Below are 22,475 nucleotides of genomic sequence, written 5' to 3' on the forward strand. Positions count from 1 at the left end.
CATCTGGCTCAGTCTGCCAAGATGAAATAATGTAAGATCTGTCATTGCCACACCACTTACGGCCTATACATCCAGGAAAGATGGTGGCTTCGAGATAGGATGACATTTCTCTGTTTACAATATATTTTGGAAATCATTCAACCTTCAGTATGAAAGGCATGAGGGTTCATCATCTGCTGGATTCACTTTTGTTTTATTTATGTCATAAAATAACTTTGATAAAGATAAACTCTCTAGCTGCCAAGACTGTACTTTTAGGGGGTCTGAGGAAGAAAGCACTGTTGACATTTCAGTTAGCTTTGTTTATTTTTATGGTAGAGAGAGCCAGTCATACTACTTCAAGAAAAAGGGTGATTAGATAGACACATAAAAATGGGGTCAGGAATTTGAAAACCACCAGGATTAGAGGCAGTGCAAGGTACAGAAGATTCTATTTGTCTTTCTTCTATGGTCTCCTTGGCTTCTTCCTGCATATCTGCTCTCTTCTACTCTCTACTGAGTGGCTTCCTCAGTTCACTTCCATTTTTGCTCCTTTGAAACTTTAGCTTGCATGTTGACCATTGGAGCCTTATTTTGCTTCAGGAAATTTTCAATTTTTTGGTTCTGCTTTTTTTTAACTAATAAACTTGTTTATTTATTTACTTATGAGACAGGGTATTATTCTTTCACGCAGACTGGAGTGCAGTGACATGATCATTGCTCACTGTGGCCTCCACCTCCTAGGCTCAGATGATCCTCCCACCTCAGCTTCCCGAGTAGCTGGGACTACAGGCGTGCACGACCATGCCCGGCTAATTTTTGTATTTTTTGTAGGAACAGGTTTTCACCATGTTGCCCAGGGTGGTCTTGAACTTCTGGGCTCCAGCCATCTGCCCACCTTGGCCTCCCAAAGTGCTGGGATTACAGGCACAAGCCACTGCCACTTGCCCCAAATTTGTTTATTGAAGTATAGTATACATACAAAAAACTTCACACATTTTCGGTGTAGAGTTTAATTATTTTTCCCAAAGTGAACATACTCAAATTGCCACCACCCTCATGTAGAAATGGAACATTACCAGCATTCCAGAGTTCCCTCCTCCAACTTCCCAGTTATTACCCCTTCCCCAAGGTAACAAGTGATATGGCTTCTAATATCACAGATTAGTTTTTCCTGTTTTGACATTTATAAAAATGTAACCATACAGTGTCTACTCTTTTGAGTCCTGCTTCTTAGCACTCGGTGCAACATTTGTGATATTCATTCATGTTGTTCTGTGTAGCAATGGCTCATTCATTTTAATTATGGCATAGTCATCCCTTGTATGACTGTAGCATACACAATGTGTTTATCCATTCTACTATTGTTAGTCATTATCAATTCATAATACTGCTGTAATACTGCTATGTGAATTTTCATATTTTTGGTTGACTTTGTATACATACTTGAGAGTAGACATTGATGCATCATACATATATGTTTGACTTTTGTATACTCCCAAAGAGTTTTTTTAAAGTGATTACCACAATGTATAGGTCCCCCAGCAGTGTGTGATATGAGAGTTCTAGGTACTCTGTCTCCTCACAGACAGTTGGTATCGCCATTCTTTTTTATTTTAGTCATTCTGATGGGGTGTGGAAGTATCTCATTGTGGTTTTAATTTGCATTTCCTGGGTAACCAATGAGGTTAAGTATCTTTTCATATATTTAATGTGATTTGGGTAGGGTGTCCATACATTGTAGTTTGCCTGGGTCAGTTCTGGCTTATTGTTGTTGTCCTGGAATAATTATGAGCAGAATTCCTTTCATTCTCAAAAATGGTCCCAGTTTAGATGATATGTCATGTAGTCACCCTGCATAGCAGATGCTTCTTTGTGAAGTATCTGTTCAAATCTGTTGATCATTTTTCTATTGTGTTGTCTGCTTTTTTCTCACTGATATCTAAGAACTATTTATAGAATCCAGATATAAGTTCTTTGTTGGTTATATGTATTGTAGATATTTATTCTACCCTCTGTCTTGACAGAGGAATTTCGTAATCATTGTTTTTTGTTTTGTTTCCCATACCTGACTAACTCAGTCTCTCAGTTATTTGTTAGGTCAAATAATAAAAATAATATGAATGGCTTAATTAATCTTTTTACATAGGACGTGGCCATGGCTTAGATGCCAAAATCCTATTCAATAACTTGCACCCAAAAGGTGGAGAGAAGAGTCAAGTCTGATGGTATAAAACATAACTACTCATTGCTGTCCCCTGAGAAGTGGCTTTGGTAGGGCAACTTCCTGCAGAATTAGAAGTAAACAAAGGAAATATCTGGGTTTTCATTTTGCTTCTGCCATTCAGCTGGTGACCAATTTGTGTTTCAGTTACTTTATCCCCAAAAGGGAAAAAGGTATTTATTTTTCAGGATTCTTATCAAGATTAAGTGGCGTATGTTCTAGAAAGGTACACAGCACCATGCATGCATAATAGATGTCCAATATGTACACATTTATTCTTTATTTTTCCTCTCCGTGTTTTCTTTCTTCCCTTTTCTTCTTCCTTTTTTGCACTCTCTCTTTCCTTTTACATGTAGCATAAAGAAAATAGAAGGCCTTAGACCTACAAGCTTGCTGGAGATACATGATTTAGTATACATAAAACAATGCACAACACAAGAGAGCAAATAATCAAGTACAAAAGGGGAGGATTAGAGGCCATAAGTCTTATCAAAGTTCAAGGATAGGAAATATCGAATACATTCCATGAAAAACAACAGGGACAAATTCTTTCAAGCACCTTTAAAAAAGGAATGTTAATCAAATCTCTAATACAACTGCTTTATGGGAGACATTTGGCTATGCTTCAGGTAAGTGCCTTCAAATTTCAGTTGTTTACCCATTAGAAATAGACATCTGCAATTTAAGGAGTACAAACAAGTTTCACACGATTATCCTCCAAGTCTTTTCTTCTGTCTCTTTGTGATGCACTGGTAAAACCAGACCAGTCAATGACGTGTCACTCTAATTGATTTTAATTAGTTTTACATTAAAGAAGCCAGATAAAAGATCACTTTGAGAATATGTACCCAGGTGAAATCTGTGAACACAGTTGAATTTGAGGTTTCCAGAGTATCTATAGAAAATAAAGATGGATTACAGCAGCTTTGATGAAAACATAGTCATACATTTTACTTTATTATATATTCATTAAGCAGTCTTCTAAATCATTTGGAATGTAGATAACTGTTATGTGATCTATGAACAAATGGAGGACAAATAGCTTATTTTGTCTGCCAACATAATTCCAAGCCAAGTTTTAAATGGGAGTTCCTCTCCTTATGCATGCTTCTTCATCTGGAAAACTCTCACTGATTTTTCCAGATTCAGGAAAACATTGACTTTTTCCTTAAGGCGTTTGCCCATTTACTGTAGAAAAATTAAGTACACTGGTCTCTGCTTCAGATCATTTAACAAATATTACTGAGCTCCTCATCTGTGCCAGGTGTGGTGGTGGTTGCTAGCTACACAAGATAAAAAATATAGTCAAGATCACTGCATGAGGGCATGAAGCCTACCCATTTGTAATAATCATTACATTGTTTTAAAATCATCTGTTCATAAGACTTTCTTCTCATCTGGTGTGAAAAGTTTTTAAGACAGAGATTATGATTATCCGTGTCTGTACATGTATTATCCAGTGTGGTGCTGGAACTCAATAAGCATTTAGTGAATTATTTGAATTGATGCTGGACATTCTTATAACCAGTCTTTTATGTATGTGTGTTTGTGTGTGCAGTACCCATTAGAACACTTTTCTTGCTTTTTCTCTTGCAATCAATCCTTCAAGCAACTCTATTTTAGATATCATTCAGGCTGGGATTGTAGGGGAAGACAAATTTTAAAAAAAGGATGCACTTTAGAGACATATGCCATCTGAGACAGATAGTACTTGTCTGGAGCTGTGTGGGAAAAGATTCTGTTTTCCTAACAATACAAGGAAAAGAGTGCTGTGATTGATTAGTGATGTCTGTCAAAAGTAGAGGACAGACAGGAGATAGGACACATGCCGTGTATTTGTGATTTCTGCTTTCTGCTTGGAGACTGAAGCTTGAGAAGGGAAGAAAGGAATATGGGAAGACTATAGATTTGCAACTAGCAGAGATAAGAACAAGCATGAATTTGCCACACTTACTATCATGTGTCTTGGATGAGATAGTTGGGGGTCTTCAAGGCAGAAAGCTGGGTCTTTATCTGTGTTAGTTATCATTTATCATAGACACTGAATAACTATTTGTTGCAGAAATTGTACAGATAAGAGTTCAAGTCATGTGATCTCTCTTCCGTGGGTCATTATATTCCTTGTCCCAGTAATTTAAAGTTCTCTAATTTTCTTAACTCGTCTAAGAAACGAGGTAAATCCAAAGCCCATCCCCACTCATATCCCAATCAGGAAGATTAGTTATGGAATTGGGACTTGAAATTATAATAACTTACCCTGTAAGGTTAAGAGTGAACTTCAGGAGGCCAAGATACCTGATTAGAAGCAGATAGTGTGTTCTGCTCTCATCGAGAGAAGAAAGAGTGGCAAGTGAACACTAGTTTTTCAACTGGATTATCCAGTTGGACACATTGGGATTCATCAAGGAAGCAACATGACCCACAGAGAACAGAGAAGAGCAAAATAGGACAGCCACTCACTGAGGACTGGGGCAGAGCCAGGGCAGGCTCTCCACCACAGGGAAATGGTGAGTGAGTGAGAGCCCCTAAAGACACACACTTCTGCCATGGACATTTGCAACCCTTGGCTTAGGAGATCCCCTGTGACCCCCCTCATCGGGCCCCGCAAACTGTCATGAAGAGCTATGTGGAATGTGATTGGAGCCACCACTCAGGCACACGTGGAGTCCTGGGGGCCATGGACCTCTTGGTACCCCAGCACTAGCTCTGACAATGAGAAAGGCCAGGTTCCCTTACATGCCTCCAGGGTAGGGGTTGATTTCATGGGGCTGAGGAGTGGATGGACTTCAGGACTTGCCTCCACTGCACTTTGCTAAACAAGGCCCGCTGGCCTGGGACCCTAGCATGGCCACTTGACCCCATTTTAGCTTTTGGACCAGCAGCAGACCTGCACTTCCTGGGATGGAGCTTCCAGAGGGAGCAGGTAGACCTGGCATTTTTGCTGCACTGCAGCTCCTGCCCCTACTGCCCTCAAACTTGGGAGGGAGTGAAGTGGTTAAGGACTAATGTGTGCCCCCAGACCATTTTCCACACAGGTCCTTGCCTCTGTTACTCCTTACTGGGTGGAGCCTCTTGACCTTGGCCCCCAGCACAATCACCATGCCTGGATCTGAACACTTAAGTTGGTGGTGGCTCTGGGATTCTCTGGCGAGGAAATCCCAGAGACAATCCACAGCCCCTCTCATTGTAGCTACAGAGCAGCCACCCCCGCCCTTGACATGCCCCACAACAACTGTGCATTCCTACTCTTAGTGACTTGGTGTTTCCCTGGGGTGGAGCTTCGAGAGGCACCTGACAGCCTCTCTGCCGCTGACACTGCAGTGGTTCTGACTGTGCTGCCCTCAGACTGGAGAAGAAACAAAGAGCCTGAAGGCTTTACTTGTGCTTCCAGCATGCCAGTTGCCAAATAGAGAGGAACCTAGTCTCTCTTCCCTTTGAGCCTCTGACTCCTTGCTCTCCATCAAGCAGGGCCCCCAGCACAGGCCACAGAGCAGCTGCCCCACCCCATGACTGAATCCCGTAGCAGAGCCTCCCCATTGGCTGAAGCTCTGCTTTTCTCTAGAGTGGAGCCCCCAGAGGCAACTGAAAGCTTCTCTGTCACTGCCACTGCAGTGGTACTGCCCTTGCTGCCCTTGCACTGCAGAAGGAATAAAGACCCTGAAGGCTTTACTATACCTCCAGCATGCCACAGCTGCCCTAAAGAGAAGAGGACAGGACAGTCTGTCTTCTGCATGAGACTCCTGCACCTCTGACCATTACCAGGTAGGGCCCCCTGGCTTGGGCCCACAATGCAGATGCCCCATAAAGGTGACTGCTCCAACTGGTAGCAGTTCTGTGTTTCTCTAGAGTGGGGCCCCAAGAGGCAAGTGAAAGGCCCTCTGCCATTGCCACTGCCAAGGTCCCTGCCACTGCTAACCCCAAGCTAGGGAGAAAACATAAAGCCTGAGCTTGCCCCAGGGCTGTAATATGTAGCCTGGGAGTGGCAAGCCAAGATCTGCAGTCAATACTTGAGTAGGAGAGAAGCTCAAACCCTCAGAACACTGAGAAGGAGCATGACTGCAATTGTGAGGAAATACATAGGCACAACATGGCTGAGAAGAAGCCTATCTACTGGCCACTATGCTTAAGTGCCACCTACTGGGCCACAGCCCAAATTTCAATAAAAAAATACTTTGCTAATATACCTGCAGTGAAACCTAGGACAAGAAATTCAGCTACAAATAAAGAAATAGCACAAAGGCTTGGCCCTCTGAAAACACCCAGAAACAAACTCAAATGACTATACTCAAATTGCGCCACAGTTAAAGGAACATCAGTTCACACAGATGAGAAAGAACCAGCTCAAGAAGTCTGGTGACTCAAAAGGCCAGAATGTCTTCTTTCTTCTAAATGACTGCACTAGTTCCCCAGAAATGGTTATTGATCAGGCTGAAATGGGTGAAACCACAGACATATAATGCAGAATATGGATGGGAATGAGCATCATCAAGATCAGGAGAAATTTGAAATCCAATATAAGAAATCTAAGGATTACAATAAAATGATACAGGAGTTGAAAGACAAAAATGGCCATTTTAAGAACAAACCAAACTGATCTGATGGAGCTGAAAAATACACTTCAAGAATTTCATAATACAATCACAAGTATTAACAGCAGAATAGACCAAGCTGAAGAGAGAGTCTCAGAACTTGAAGACTGGTTCTTCATACTAACTCAGTCAGGTGAAAGTAAAGAAAAGGGAATGAAAAAGAATGAACAAAATCTCCAAAAAATGTGAGATTATGTAAAGAGACAAAATATATGTCTCATTGACATCCTTGAAAGAGAAGGAGAGAAAATAAGCAACTTGGAAAACATATTTGAAGATATTGTCATGAAAATTTCCCCAACCTTGCTAGAAAGGGTAACATTTAAATTCAGGAAATACAGAGAACCCCTGAAAGATACTATACAAGATGACCATCCCCAAGACACTTGTCTTCAGAGTCCTCAAGGTCAACATGAAAGAAGAAGTATTAAAGGCAGCTAGGGAGACAGGACAGGTCACCTACAAAGTGAACCCCATCAGGCTAACAGTGGACCTTTCAATAGAAGCCCCACAAGCAAGCAGAGATTGGAAGCTTACATTCAGCATTCTTAAAGACAAGAAACTCCAACCAAGAATTTTATAACCTGTCAAGCTAAGCTTCATAAGTGAAGAAGAAATAAGACCCTTTTCAGACAAGCAAATGTTAAGGGAATTTGTTACTACCAGACCTGCCTTACAAGATGTCCTTAACAGAGTGTTAAATATGGAAATGAAAGGCTATTACTGGCCATGAGAAAAACAATACACTTAAATACATAGACCACTGACACTATAAAGCAACTACACAATCAATTCTGCATAATAACCAGCTAACATGGTGACAGGATCAAATCTACACATATCAATGTTAAACTTTAATGTAAACAGGGTAAATGCCCCAATTAAAAGATACAGAGTGGCAAGTTGGATAAAGAGGTGTGACCCAACTGTATGTTGCCATCTTACATGTAATGACACCCATAAGCTCAAAGTAAAGGGATGAAGTATCTACCAAGCAAATGAAACAGAACAAAACAAAACAGACAAAAAATCGAGGATTGCTATTCTAATTGCAGACAAAACAGACTCTAAACCATCAATGATCACAGAGGACAAAGAAGGGCATTATATTATGGTAAAGGGTTCAATTCATCAAGAAGACTTAACTATCCCAAATATATATGCATTCAACACAGGAGCACTCAGATTCATAAAACAAGTTATTGGCCACCTATGAAGGGACTTAGATAACCACACAATAGTAATGGGAGACCTCAACATCCCACTGACTGTATTAGACAGATCATCAAGACAGAAAACTAACAAAGATATTTGGGACCTCAAATATCAGTTGTCAATCTGTCAGTTGTCAGTCGACAACTGACACTTGGCTTTTTATTGCAAATCAACAAATGTGATTCATCAAATAAACATCAAAAAGCTCATCCACCATGATCAAGTAGGCCTTATCCCTGGTATGCAAGGTTGACTCAACATATGCAAATCAATAGATGTGATTTATCACATAAACAGAACTAAAAACAAAAACTGCATGATTATCTCAATAGATGGAGAAAAGCTTTTAATAAAATTCAGTATCACTTCATGTTAAAAGCCCTCAACAAACTAGTACTATTCATAATAGCAAAGATGTGGAATCAACCTAAATGTCAACCAACAATAAAGAAAATATGGTACATACACACCATGGAATACTATGCACACATAAAAAAGAGTGAGATAATGTCCTTTGCAGCAACATGGATGAAGCTGGAGGCCATTATCTTAAGCAAATTAATGCAGGAACAGAAAATCAAACACTACATTTCTCACTTGTAAGTGAGAGCTAAATGTTGAGTACATATGGACACAAAGAAGGGAACAATAGACACCAGGGCCTACTTGAGGGTGGGAGTGGGAGTGGGGTGAGGATTAAAAAACTACCTATTGGGTACTATGCTTATTACCTGAATGACAAAATAATATGTACACCAAACTCCCATGACATGCAATTTATCCATAGGACCAATCTGCCAATGTCTCCCTGAAACTAAGTTAAAAAAAAAATAGTGGGCTGGGTGCAGTGACTCATGTCTGTAATCCCAGCACTGTCAGAGGCGGAGGCAGGAGGATCACAAGGTCAGGAGATTGAGACCATCCTGGCTAACATGGTGAAACCCTGTCTTTACTAAAAATACAAAAAATTAGCCAGGCGTGGTGGTGGGCGCCTGTAATCTCAGCTACGTTGGGAGGCTGAGGCAGGAGAATGGCATGAACCTGGGAGGCGGAGAGTGCAGTGAGCCAAGATTGCGCCACTGCACTCCAGCCTGGGTGACAGAGCGAGACTCCGTCTCAAAAACAACAACAACAACAAAATAATGGATGTCGGCTGTCTAATACACACTTCCTGTATAACTTTGAGTGAATCAGTGTATTGTTCTACATCTTAGTTTTCTCATATATAAATTGATGTGGTTAGATAAAATAATGTTGAAAGTTCTTTTCAAATTTAATATTCTCTGCTTAGCTCAAGAGTGAGACATGCTATTGTTCTGTTGAAGACCCTTTGGGCTGATACCACCTCATGGTGGCTTTTTATTCCTAGGAACTGACTTGACACTAGGTTAGGATAAGGAAATAGCAGCAGATTTATTTGATCACTAAAGAAGGGTTAAGTTTTCGAGGGCAGGACCTATGTCTAATGCATCTTCATATCTCCATACTCGACAGGTATGTTTTGAATCAATGAAGCAAAACTTTTACTGGAAGAAAGACTGCAGGAATTCATGAGTTATACAGAATCTGGTGAGTACAGCACTATTCACAAAAATTATTTTGGTAATTAACATCAGCTTTGGATTGGATGGCAGCAACTGAATCTGCTGTTTAAAAGATTACACAAAATCTGCTGTCCAGGACATGGACTGGTTATAAGTTGTGGTTATTGCTGTTTTAGTAGAAGACTTTTTAATAAAAGTCTTTTTAATGAAAGTCTTTGCTTCCAACAGAAAACCTTCATGAATGTGCTTGATTGCTCTGTGTCATCCATACATTTTCTGACTAGATATTCATGCCATGCACATAATGAGGATGCTTGAAGGGAGGAGCAGAGAAAAGGCAATAAATTGAACAGCAGCGATTTCTTTTTTCTTATTCCTGCCCCACCTTCAGCACAGTTCAGGCAAGAATGAGTTCAGAGCTTTACGTATCTGGAAAGAGATCTTAATTTTCAGCCTGACAGGTACAAGGAGTGAACCTATACATAAGATTAATTCTTAATAGCCTCCTGATGGGGACATTTCTTTCTATCCCTCTCTCCTTGCACCTAAACGCCGTAACTGGAATTCTGATGATTTGTCTATGGCTGTAGCAGAGGGATTTTTATTTTAAATTACAGGTTCCCAGATCTATCCACCAGAGAGTCAGATTTAATTGATATGGCAGGGGTGGTGAGTGTCTGGGAATTTGTGTTTTTACAAAGTTCCCCCAGGTAATTCTGATAACCAGTCAGGTTTAGGATCCACTGCTCTGCTAAATAAGGGCAGAGGCGTCTTATGGAATGGCAGTGAAGGCCCTTTGCAATAGTTCCTCCAATCTTCTTTCCTTTTTCCAGCTTGTTTCTAGTTATTCCTTCTGTGCCATTCCTGCCTTTATGTCCAACCAGATCACGTGTGGCTACCCAAACATGACAGGTTCTGGGCATCTCCATCCTTTTTTTGCTCACGTTGTAACCCACGCTATAAGACTTCTGCACCAGGTGTCTGTTTTGTGAACTTAACATCTTTCAATGGCCAGTTTAACCTACACTTTACATCTCTGAGTTTCCTAGTAACCATCCATCTGCCTGAAGAATTAATTAATCCTTTTTATGTGTTCTCATGATACATTGAACATTCTGTCTCTATTATAAATACAGCGACATATTTTTTCTACTCCCTAAATCGGCACAAACCGCCAAATAGTGGGATAGGATATTTTAAATAGAACAGAGTATTTAAAATTATTTTTTGGCCTCGATTTTGAAGTTTTTAGCCAAGATGAAAATAACACTTGTTAAATCAAGTAATACAGAAGTGAGTTTATAATAGCCCTTTCCTCCATCCCCCCTAAAACAAAACAAAATAAAACAAAACCCTCCCATTTTGCTTTCCCTGGCCTAGTCCTAATTTTCTGGGGCAATAGTTTAAAAAAAATCATTTTTTTTCTCCAGTTAATACAAAATGTAGTAGAATCAAAGAAGGCAGCTCCTGCTTCTGTCCCCAGCTGCCACCTCTTTCTCCTCTCCAGAGATCCACACTGTCACTAGTTTCTTACATTTCTCCTAAGACAGTCTATGAGTTTTCAAATGTATATTCAAACACACAGACACACACAGAACCAAACTGTATTACTGCATATATATTGCACCTTGCTTTTATTTTTTAACAATTTATCTTGGACATTTACTCCATATTTGTAAATAAAGATATATCTCCTTCCTTTTGCTGGCATATCATTTCATTATTATTAGCTATACTGTGGTTTACTTAGCTAGTCCTCTGCTCACGGAAATTTAGGATGCTGCATAACTTTTGCTATGACAGATAATTCTGTAGTGTACATATATCATTTTTTTAAGGTTCAAGAATACCTGTGGATAAATTCCAAAGAATGGAATTGTTGGTGTATACATTTTTATATTTAATAGATATTTCCAAGTTCCACTTTATAGAGCAGACATGAACTAGTGCTGCCTCCACAAATGACTTTGTCAAACCCTTGTGTTATTAAACTTTTTTACTTTCTGACAATCTGGTATTTAAGGAGTGGTATCTACTTACAGTTTTCATTTGCATAACCCATTACATTGGGACTGTGCATCTTTCCATATGGTTAAGGGCCAGTTGTATTTTCTTTTCTGTGAACAATGACTTCCTTTTCATAATTCATTTTAAAAAATAATCAAAATCATCATGTTTCCCCTTTATAGTCTCTGGAATTTATGTCATGTGTAGAAAAATGTCTGTTTTGCAGAGATTATTTTCAAAAACTAGCTCTAAAGTTTCAGTAAGTATTTTTCTCTTGAAATTTATGATTACATCAAGTTTATACATTTTATCTGGAGTCAGAATAATTGACATATTTATCATATTGTGTGTTTATATCCAATAATACATTATACTTTTTTTGAGATTAAAAAAGAAAAGGTTTATTTTTTTATTTTTATTTTTATTTTTATTTTATTATTATACTTTAGGTTTTAGGGTACATGTGCACAATGTGCAGATTTGTTACATATGTATGCATGTGCCATGTTGGTTTGCTGCACCTCCCATTCACAATTGCTTCAAAGAGAATAAAATACCTAGGAATCCAACTTACAAGGGATATGAAGGACCTCTTCAAGGAGAACTACAAACCACTACATTATACTTTTCTTTGGCTTAAGTTTTTTTGTATGTATATGTTTTTTGGAGTATTTTAAAGTTTCTTAATACAGATGTTACAGATTTTTCATGAAGCATATTATAGGAGAAGGCATTGTTATCACAGGAGATGACCATTTCATCCGTGTTACTGACCCTGAAGACTTTTTTGTGGGACAAGATGTGGAGGTGGAAGACAGTGACAATGATGAGTTTGTGTAGGCCTATGCTAATATGTGTGTTTTTGTCTTAGTTTCTAACAAAAAAAGTTGTAAAAGTTAAGAAAAAATTAAAAACTTTAAATTAGAAATATGCTTATAGAATAAGGTTATACAAAAGAAAGTATTTTTGTATACCTGTACAATGTGTGTTTTAAGCTAAGTGTGATTACAAAGGAGTCAAAACAGTTAAAAAAAATTAAGAAGTTTATAAAGTGAAATAGTTACAGTAAGCAAAAGTTAATTTATTATTGGGAAAAGAAACATTTTTTATATCAATTGAGTGTAGTCTAGGTGTATAAAGTTTACAGTAGTGTACAGTAATGCCCTAGCCTTCACATTTACTCTCCACTCACTCACTGACTCACCCAGAGCAACTTCCAGTCCTGCAAGCTCCATTCATAGTAAGTACCGTATACAGGTGTACCATTTTTTCACTTAAATTCTTTTTTTTTTTTGAGACAGAATCTTGCTCTGTTGCCCAGGCTGGAGTGCGATGGTGCGATCTCTGCTCACTGCAACCTCTGCCTCTCGAGTTCAAGCGATTCTCCAGCCTCAGCCTCCCGAGTAGCTGGGATTACAGGCATGTGCCACCATACGTGGCTAATTTTTGTATTTTCAGTAGAGGTGGGGTTTTGCCATGTTGACCACGTTGGTCTCCAACTCCTGACCTCAGGTGATCCACCCTCCCCGGCCTCCCAAAGTGCTGGGATTACAGGGGTGAGCCACCACGCCTGGCCTTAAATTCTATTTTTACTGTATCTTTTCTATGTTTTAATACCCAAACACTTACCATTGTGTTACAATTGCCTACAGTATGCAGTATAGTCACATGCTTTACAGGTTTGTAGCCTAGAAGCAATAGCCTATACCATATAGCCTAGGTGTGTAGTAGGCTCTATCATCTAGGTGTGTGTAAGTTCACTTATGATGTTTGCACAAGGAAATCTCTTAACAATATATTTCCCGGAACGTACCCCCATTGTTAAGTTATATATGCCTGCACTTGCTTTGCTTGTGTCATGAGGCCAAACCGAGAAAGGATATATAAGTGATAAAGCCATCCGGACCTGGGAGGACAACTGTGGTAAGAATATCTCTGTCTCTTCTTCGTTTTAAGAACATCTCACTTCCATTTGAAAATAACCTGTGTGATGTGATCTTACTTTGGGCTTGTAGTCAACCATCTATTTTCTATAATTTTATAATTAGGGAATTAATTATTCCTATGAGATCTTACATTTTGGTTTTCATAGGTAAAGACACTTAACAGATCTCATTGACTTCTCTTTGAAATTCTAGTGATGCCATTCTAGAGCCAGTCATGCAACAACTGAATGACAAGGGCTATCTGGGGATCTGAATTCTTGGGAGTGGATTGATGTTATTACAAGGATAGGATGCTCCTTGGGGTGTGCACAGACAGGTTTGTAGAAAGGATGTGAATTCTGCAGGTGTTTTTTGCTCCATTGAAATGCAGGGATAACAGAAGGGAAGAAAAAAGTGTTGGAAGAGTGTATTCTTTGCTCAGGGACATTAAAATGACATATATAAACTTCTGGATTTGATTCTGGATTTATATTTGTACTTTCCCATCCCTGGCCTTGGGCTTTGCAAAAAGACTTATGATTCCAAAAAGGAGCAATTTCCTCTGAGTCATTTAGGATTATGGTTAAATTTATTGGGGAAGTTTATGTTTTACTTACCAGAAAGCAATTTTGACTTCCTGGGTCTGGAAGCATTTTCAAGGGAACAAAAAATCAAGGCCAGTAGTCAAAATAAAAACCAATATCCTGAAAAATCATGGCAAATTATTTTTAAAAATCTACTCTCAACGGCCATTAATTAATTTTTTCCCAATGTTCCTTTTCAGGCCTTGTTCACATATAGGCCTATGTTAACAAAGTGGATACAAGCTGTTATAACTTTCACAGTCATCTTTATTTGCTTTATAGTCTATCACAAACATTTTCTATGATGAATTGTTTCTTCATAATTTTACATTTTAGTGGCTGCATAAAAATGCACTGAGTTATAGTACCACAACTTTAAAAATCATTTTTCTGAGACCAGATTTTGGACAGTTTTTGCTCACAATTAATGCCACAATAAATAACTTCACAGGTTCCCGTGTTTTCTTTTCCTTTGCTAAGATATTTATTTAAGAGTGGGATTTTTGAACTAAAGGAGGGTAGATACTTATTTAGAGTGGGATTTTTGAACTAAGGGAAGGTAGATATTTCCAAAAGCCTTGATACACATTGTCAAATTGCTTGAAGAAGGATTCTCCAGCTATCCACATTTCCCAAGAATGGAGTGGATCCATTGTTCCCACATTCCTAGTAGTTACCATTAGCAGGAGTGCCCAAGTAGATGCCCCTTGATTCATTCTATTGCTACCGCTCTAGTATAAGTGCTTGCCTGGATTATGCCAATAGCTTCCTCACGGGTGTACCATGGCTTTCACTCTTGCCTTTTCTAAAACCTTTTCTTTACATATCTCTTAAAGTATAGTTATAATAACACTCATCTACTTTAGCCTTTTTCTCTACATTTAGAATGGAATCTAAAGGGCCTTCCATGGCTTAAAAAGCATTTTGTGGTCTGGCTCAGCCCACCTCTCCAACCCCATCCCTTAACACTGTTCTCTTACTCGTTACTTCCCAGCCACACTGGTCTTCTTCTATTTTAAAACATACCAAGTTCATTTCCATCTCAGGGTCTTTGCACTTGTCCTTTGCTTGCCTACGCATCTTCTTCCAGACGTTCACATGGCTTGCTCTTCCGTATTTTTTAGGTTTCAGCTCAAGTGATACTTCCTTGGACATGTTCTCTGGACAGCCTTGGCCAGAGTAGCATTCACCCTGCCTGTTTTCTAGCTCTTCTTTACCGCTTTATGAGCTCTGTTAAGGACTGTATCTGTTTTTTTTTTTCATTTATCATATTATGGCTAAAACCAAATAAATGCCATTTGAATGAATGAATGAACAAACAGACTCCCTCTCATGGAGACTGGGAGGTAGAGTCCCATTTTTATTGTAAACTTAGGTAGGATGACTAAAATTCTCTCTAATTCCATGTCTCATATCTTATTTGCATATGCTGGGTTCTGAAATTCTCAGTGGAATGTCTAGAATCAAGAGGGAAATTGTAGGTATTGGGTTTAAGTGAAAAATGTCACCTCCCAGGTTGTATCCTCTTGTTTCTTCGAGTTCTTTCTTTGAGCAGGTGTTTTTTTTTGTTTGTTTGTCTTTTTGTTTTTTGTTTTTTTATGCTACTGTTATGGGAACAGCACTGGATTAGACACTGAGAAACACATCCAAGAAGTGTGAGAAGTATTTCTTGCCTTTAGGAACATATAATTTAATTGTGAAGACAGTGAAATATGTAGACATGCATGCATTCTTCTCCCAATACACACACACACTGATTGCAGTAAAATATAAACAAGAGTATTAATAAAAATAACCAATATTTTTGAATGCTAAGAATATCAGGCACTTTGGTAAATATCTGATGTATATATGACATGCAATCCTCACACTAACCATATATGGTTGACATTATTATTTTCCTCATCTTTAAGATGAGGAAACTCAGATTCACTTAGTAACTTGCCCAAGATTACAGACTCAGCAAATGGGGAGAGCCCTACTCCAAATCTGCTTGGATATAGGATAAGGCATTGGGTATATTTTCAAGAATTTCCAGATTTTACAAAAACAAAAAGGGTAAGAAAACATACTTGGACTGGGAACACAATGTAAAAGAGATCTGATCATTAAAATGTGAAATGCAATTCTCAGGCTAAAGCCTTTGGAATAGAAAATTCTAGAACCTACCTTCTCTGTGTCTAGAGACCTACTCACACCTGGAGTGACTGAATTCTTATACCTATAGAATTAGGCCTGCTCAGTTCAGGGAAGTGTATCAGTAGTTTCATATCTACCCTTTTGCTGTAAAAAAGGGTCATAGACTGTTCTTCAGCTTCTGAATCAAAGTCTGAACCTTCCTTCCTTCCTTCCTTCTTTCCTTCCTTCCTTCCTTCCTTCCTTCCTTCCTTCCTTCCTTCCTTCCTTCCTTCCTTTCCTCCCTCCCTCCCTCCCTCCCTCCCTTCCCCCTCCCTTCTCTTCCCTTCCCTTTCCTTTCCCTTCCCCTTCCTTCCTTCCTTCCTTCCTTCCTTCCTTCCTTCCTTCCTTCCTTCCTTCCTCCCTTCCTCCCTTCCTCCCTCCCTCCCTCCCTTCCTTCCTCCCTTCCTCCCTCCCTTCCTCCTTCCTTCTTTCCTTCCTTCCCTCTTTTCATTTTACACTAATTGATAACCTAATATGTGCCAATTATCTTGCTAGATACCATTAAGAAACACTTGACCAGGTGTGGTGGCTCTTGCCTGTAATCACAGCACTTTGGGAGGCCAAAGCAGTAGGATCACTTGGGGCCAGGAGTTCAAGACCAGCCTGGGCAACATAGGGAGACCTCATCTCTACACACACACACACACATACACACACACACACACACACACACAAATTTAAAAATTAGCTGGGCACAGTGGCATGTGCCTGTGGTCCCAGCTACTTGGAAGGTTGAGGTGGGAGGATTGGTTGAGCCCAGGTGGTTGAGATTGCAGTGAGCTGTGATTGCACCAATGCACCCCAGCCTGTGTGACAGAGGGAGACCCTGTCTCAAAAAAAAAAAAAAAAAAAAAAAAGAAAGAAAGCAACTTATGGCATATTTGTAAAATAATATAATCTTGACCAAAATGAACACATTTGTATGGATTTGTGACATTACTACTTGTTACTGATTTGTCTGTTATTGTCTTCTAGCTTCATAAAGAGAAACAAATAAACAGAAAATCCTTCTCAGCAAACTAGCACAGGAACGGAAAACCAAACCCCACAGGTTCTCACTCATAAGTGGGAGCTGAATAATGAGAACACGTGGACACAGAGAGGGGAGCATCACACACCAGGGCCAGTTGGGGGTTGGGGGCGAGGGGAGGGAGAGCATTAGAACAAATAGCTAAGGCATGTGGGCTTCAAACCTAGATGACAGGTTGATAGGTGCATCAAACCACCATGGCACATGTACACCTATGTAACAAACCTACACGTTCCGCACTTGTATCCCAAAACTTAAAGTTTAAAAAAAGAAAATCCTGTTACCACAAGTATCATGGGTGCTTAACTTCATTATGTTACCATGGCAACTGCAAGGCCCATAACTTTTCAAGGGCAGATTGATACCAGTAAAATATTATGATAATCTCATGACAGGGCAAGCTCTTGATAATCTGGATGATGCTGTCTTCTCTTTTGATGAAATTTTTCCCATTTGAGATGGATTTAAGCTGTTTAATTGCTTGCTCCTAGTTTGCCTGTGTTATAAGAGTAAATATGATTATCTATGGAAAGGATATTATAATTATCATCTACTTTTTATAGATAAAGAAATGGAGGCTTAAAGAAGTCAGATGAATGGATGTAATCACTCCATTAATAAACTACATTATGTAGAAATAAATTTGTTATGTGAGGATGACATTATCAGAAGTTTTTAGATGCACAGGAAAAGTTTACAGTGCTCATTGGTAGAAGAATAATCATATGGCCAAATTTCACAGGAGGAAGTTAAAGCCCCAGATGGATGGGTGGTAGGGGCTTTAAAATGCAGGAGATAAAGGATTCTTCCATATGTCCACATTTAGGTCTTGTTACATAGTCTTCACATGTTTAATGCCCAGTAACATAACAATTATGCAACCTCTGGACAATTTAGCAAGAGGAAGCTGGTGGTGTAATGAGAACTTCTACTTAGGTGGATGCCAGGTTTAGGTGCTGAAACTTGCCGGCAATATACAATCATCATGCAGGAGTCTCAGAGGGATGCGGTTGGGGATAAAAGTCCACTGTGACTTCCTACTGCATAGAATACTATTGGCACCACATCTTCTGTCAGGAAACCAGAGGACATGTAGCAAAAGTATTCACTAAACGTATCAGTCCTGGTGTACTCTCATATCCCTTTCTTAAAACATGTATCTGTTGAGCTCACTGACGCAGTATGGATGTTTGTTCCCTCCAAATCTCATGTTGAAATTTGATTTCCAATATTGGAGACGGGGCCTAGAGGGAGGTGTTTTGGTCATGGGGTCAAGGGAGTTCCTTCATGAATGAGTGAGTTCTCAGTCTAGTCATTCACGTAAGAGCTGGTTGTTTAAGAGAAGCTGGCACCTCCTCCCTTCTCTCTTGGTTTTTTCTTATCTCTTGTTTCCTCTCTCACCGTGTGATACACTGGCTCCCCCTGCCCTCCACCAGGAATAAAAAATTTTCTGAAATCTCACCAGAAGCCAAGCAGAAGCCAGCACCATGCTTCTTGTACAGCCTGCAGAATGATGAGCCTTTGTCCTTTTAAATAAACCTTCGTCCTTTATAAATTACCCAGCCTCAGGATTCCTTGAAATCAATGCAAAATGAACTAGTGAACTCACTATAGCAAAATTCAGCCTGTATATGATTTATGTGCTCATTGTCACCAAACCTCAAACTCTGAAAAGAAATAAACACTTCTGCTTAGGCTCATATGATATAAAAAACTTCGTTAGGCAGAAACTTAGCCTATTTTATGCAGTGGTATATAATGATGATTATCTAGAATTTAGAATAGTGACTGGCACATAGATTGCCCCTCAATAAAAATTTATGATTAGAAGTGATGATACTGTTATCAGTCAATATTTGCAATACACATAACAGAACTTAATCAGTCTAAGTGGCTTGAGGAAATTATGACAATCTGAAATGATATTGTACATCTTACAAAATTTCTGGGAAGGTCAGAAAATCATGATTGGAGGCCTAATCTTTGGGAAGAAAACCCTTCAAATTACACTGACTGTTCCCATTGAGACTCAGTTGCTGCTGCCAGTGGACACAGACATTGCGGCTTTCATAGATGACACTAGCCGTGGACAACACCACCCAGACTCCTACCACTGCCACCTCTCAATGCTGCATGCCACTCCAACATCCCTCCTTCTAGTGGGCTTGGTGTGGTGCTTTCTTTCCTTACTCTCTTACAAAGTACAATATCATCCAAACGCCCCTGATGGATGAAGCCTAGGTCACTTTGAGGGTTATTTGAGAAGAGGCTGTGAAGATGAGGCTATGACTTCTTCTTTGAGGTGGAGGGATTCAAAAGTTATGAATTCAGTCACATATGAAGCAAAGGAGTCTGAAAAATGGCCACTAAAAGCTCAAGTTTATTACTATAGATTGTGGATTGTTATAATGGCAGAGAGTCAGGCTTAAGAGGGAAGAAACTAGAGAAGATGTAATATGAGAGAAAAAGCTTAGTCTGTATAAGCTGCACTAAGTGAGGCTTGAGGGGCCGTATTGTGTGCTCTTTATCAGTCAGGGGAATTATGTGATCCATAAACTTCCCTAAGACCACCCTGGGTCTCCATTTTACTATTTGGTATCAGAGAGCCCATGGCTACCCAGCAGGAAGGGGATTGAGATGGTCATACAACACACTGACTCCCTCAAATTATTAGGAATTGAGAAGATTTTGTGGAAGTTATAAAGGCATGGTAGTACACATATTCAGAGACAATTTGGAAAGGAGTAAAAAGCAAAAGGTCTGATGGATGTAAAATCTTTCCATGTATCCTTTGGCAAATATGATACAAATTTTAGGGCTTCAAATTATCAGACTGAATGAAATGAGTTAAAATTAATTGAACTATTTTGATGAAAATTCTTAGTGTTTAATTTGATTCCTGTGGTTTTGAACTGATGGATTTCAGAATGACATTGAATTTCAACAGAATATGTTAATAGGTGCAAAACCGCATGAAGCTGATGGAAATAGATTGTCAAAAATCACCTCAAAAACACATTGGCAGCATTCCTGGAGCTTGCTTTAATAGCCTCATCAAAAAGCAGGCATTGTCCAACAACTAATAAAACAGGAAAAAGACTGAGCTTAATGTTAATGACCATCAACTTGTTGATTTGAGCTGCAATTCTCCTCTGTGTCAGTGCATTTCTACTCTTGAAAAGAATATAAGGGAGGTGACCAAGGTACATTTGCAAGCCAGAGACACAGGCCCCATGCACAGGCTAGATTAGTCTTTTTATATTACCCATAATTCTGCGGGAGAAGGAAAATTTAAGCACATCAGAAGTCACAAAGGTATTAATCATTTTGTATTGAGCATGGCTTAAAATCCACTGCTTTCACTCTCAACTATTTATTGAGCCTTTACCAGAGGTGGGCGCTAGGTTAATGCCTGGGCACATAATGGCGAACAGAACTCAGTAAGTCTCTTAGCCCCACTAGAAATAACTGGAGTCAAACATCACTCAAATAGGCACATACATGACTTGAAAATCAGGAGCAATGCATTAGAATAAGAAGGTTTATGGAAATGGCATTTAACCTTGTCAGAAGATCAGGGAAGCCTTCTTTGAAAAGGAGATGCTTTATCTGATATCTGAAAGGTGATCAGGAGGTGACCAGATGGGAAATGAAGGAAGAACATTTCAAGGAGAGGGAGCACCATGTGAAAAGGCTATATGGCTGGACAAAAGCATGAAGAGAATAAGGAACACAGTGAAATCTATGTGGCTGGGAGTCTGGGAGCTCAGAGGTGTGGGTAGGTATAATGGGGTGTGAGCAATTTGGTGGCACAAGCATGGAATTTGAGAATGTAATAGGGCTGGAGACATATGTAGGGGACAGACCTCCAAGGCCTTATAAAGGATTTGGTATCTATCATGATGGCAATGAGAAGGCAATGAAATGTATTAAGTAGTGGGGTGCCTTGATCTGTTTATTTTTTCTTTTTTTCAGGCCACTTTGGTTGCATTATGCACAGTCACATGAGAATACCTTGTGCAGCTGATTTTTCTCAGATTTATCTGGGCTAACACTTGTGAATGCTTGACGGTGACAGTGACTGAAGGGAGACCCTTGGTGTCCATCCTATTTTACACATTTACAAGATATGAATCAGAGCCAGAGTTGAAGCTGTAGGCTTGGTTTAAAGAAACCATCTGGCACGCATGCAAGCTGTGCTCTCAGAGAAGCCACATTGCACTGCCATGAGCTACTGGGTGTGGTCAGCAGATATTACCAGAGGTCATCAGGCTGCCACATGTTTGGTGAGTCTCGAATCTGTTTCTCACTTGTGACCATGCTTAGAGGCTGGAAATAATATTCTGCCCGTTCAACAATGGCTCATGTAGCCTCTTATATCTTCAACTACATCATCCTGAAACTTGAGTTTGTTGCCTCATATGGTTGTAAACTCTGCCACATTGTAAGGCATCACCTGAATCATTTCGTCAAGATCTGGGTAAAATTTCCCACCAAGCCACTAGTGCCAATTGGAACCATTATCCTCAGTTGTATAATAACTAGGCATTTGCATGTGCAGTTAGAGAGCCTACAATAAAGATCAGCCTCTGGGCACGTGCAGCCAGTATCTACAAGATCCAGAACATCCAGCAGGCCAGGCTTTGACAGAAATAACCAGCTTTGTAAAACTTGAAAAATTTTGATCAATGAATTTAACTCTAACAATAACTTAACAAGACTGGCAAGGTGACATAATTGTTTTCATTTTATAGATGATAACGCACTTGTTTTTGGTCTTTGATGAAATGATTGTTTCATTCAAAGCTATTTTGAGTGAAGGTCACAGAATTCCACTCAAAATTTTTTAAGCAAGAAAGGATATTTATTACAAAATCACAGAAATAATTATCATTAGTTAATTCATTAATTCATTCATCTTTTTATTGTTTGTCTATGACATTGCAGAGTCTATGTTAGGCTTTGAGAATACAAGGATAAACTAAAGTGCACACAGACTCTGCTTTCATACAACTTACAGTCTGGTAAAAAAGGATGGGTACTATTCAAACAATCACACAAAGGTAAAATTTGATTTTTATGCTTACTGTGACAAGTAACATGAAGAAGACTGGATTGATGCTATGAAGGCCCAGGTTAGTGGAGTTGACCAGCCCAAGCTGAGTTCTGACAGATGAAAAAGAGTAAGGAGGAGAGAGAA

General features: G+C 39.4%; 1 long non-coding RNA gene across 1 annotated transcript in view; it reads left to right on the forward strand.

Moving 5' to 3' along the window:
• The window catches only part of LOC129486806 (uncharacterized), a 381,019-nt gene that overhangs the window by 247,139 nt on the left and 111,405 nt on the right, over positions 1-22,475 (forward strand). Inside the window, exon 6 of the long non-coding RNA XR_008659098.2 lies at positions 9,502-9,576. This is a non-coding gene — a long non-coding RNA (uncharacterized lncRNA). The remainder of the gene's footprint in view (positions 1-9,501; positions 9,577-22,475) is intronic.

The sequence above is a fragment of the Symphalangus syndactylus genome, chromosome 7 (assembly GCF_028878055.3).
Source record: "Symphalangus syndactylus isolate Jambi chromosome 7, NHGRI_mSymSyn1-v2.1_pri, whole genome shotgun sequence".
NCBI lineage: Eukaryota > Metazoa > Chordata > Mammalia > Primates > Hylobatidae > Symphalangus > Symphalangus syndactylus.